A 428-nucleotide genomic window follows, 5' to 3' on the forward strand; every position below is an offset into this window, starting at 1 on the left:
TTTTTTTTCTTTTTTGCGGTACGTGGGCCTCTCACTGTTGTGGCCCCTCCCATTGTGGAGCACAGGCTCCGGACGCGCAGGCTCAGCGGCCATGGCTCACGGGCCCAGCCGCTCCGTGGCATGTGGGATCTTCCCGGACCGGGGCACGAACCCGTGTCCCCTGCATCGGCAGGCGGACTCTCAACCACTGCGCCACCAGGGAAGCCCAGGGCCATGTATTTTTAACCTCCTTGTTAAGTTTGTCTCTTCCAGAATACAACAAATAAACCTCCAAATGGTGATGCAACAAGAATACCAGCCAATCAACACTCGTACAATGCTTGAACAAGCCGCCATCACTTTCCACGGGGCCCGCACTCCTCCCTAGATACACCCTGACAGAGCAGGCAATGGGAACCCAGGGCCCCATGATGCCTCCGCTCAGCAGG

Source organism: Lipotes vexillifer, unplaced genomic scaffold, assembly GCF_000442215.2.
Source record: "Lipotes vexillifer unplaced genomic scaffold, Lipotes_vexillifer_v1.1 scaffold397, whole genome shotgun sequence".
In the NCBI taxonomy this organism is placed as follows: domain Eukaryota; kingdom Metazoa; phylum Chordata; class Mammalia; order Artiodactyla; family Lipotidae; genus Lipotes; species Lipotes vexillifer.